Consider the following 695-nt stretch of genomic DNA (forward strand, 5'->3'; position numbering starts at 1 on the left):
TGCTTGAAACGTATAATATCAAGACGCCGCGTTATATAATTAAATTATTATCTAAAGGCTATGTAATGCAAGGCTTGGAACAAGGTTATGTTTCCCTCGAGTTACTCACTAGTCAAAATAGCGTTTACACAGGTTCAAGAAGACTCGCGAGAAAATCTGTGTTTGTAGAATAATACGTCTCTGTTAAGATAGAAATGAAATATTCCACGCTTGTCGTATGCTTATTATCCCACTGACAGTTTTAGTTGCTTTCGTAAATAAGCGTAAAATATGACTGCCCTGCAACGCGTAATATAAGCCGCTCGCTTTTAAGTAGTGCGACATAAAATAATCGAACACCTAATTACGAACCACGCAGAAATACGTGATTTATTTATATTCCCGTTTTTTCACGTGTCCGGAAACGATACCATTCACGCTTGCATTACACCCGCATGTAAAATAGTTTCCTAAAAACCTGACAGAACGAAGGTACTGTGTATATAGATCGACTTGGAGTATCTTGCACGATATTAAGGTCAAACGAGAAATGAGGTCAACGTAGCAAGGAATCGTACTGTTCCGCTTGCATAATATTCGATGCGCGGAAGCTGCTGTATTTGTTGAATTATCTCGGAATAATTATATTTTCTAAAGAATGCTTCGTTTCGGAGTACATTGATCCGCCCCGCGCGTCGAAATAATACGTGCCCGCA

Source organism: Andrena cerasifolii, chromosome 4 (genome assembly GCF_050908995.1).
Source record: "Andrena cerasifolii isolate SP2316 chromosome 4, iyAndCera1_principal, whole genome shotgun sequence".
NCBI lineage: Eukaryota > Metazoa > Arthropoda > Insecta > Hymenoptera > Andrenidae > Andrena > Andrena cerasifolii.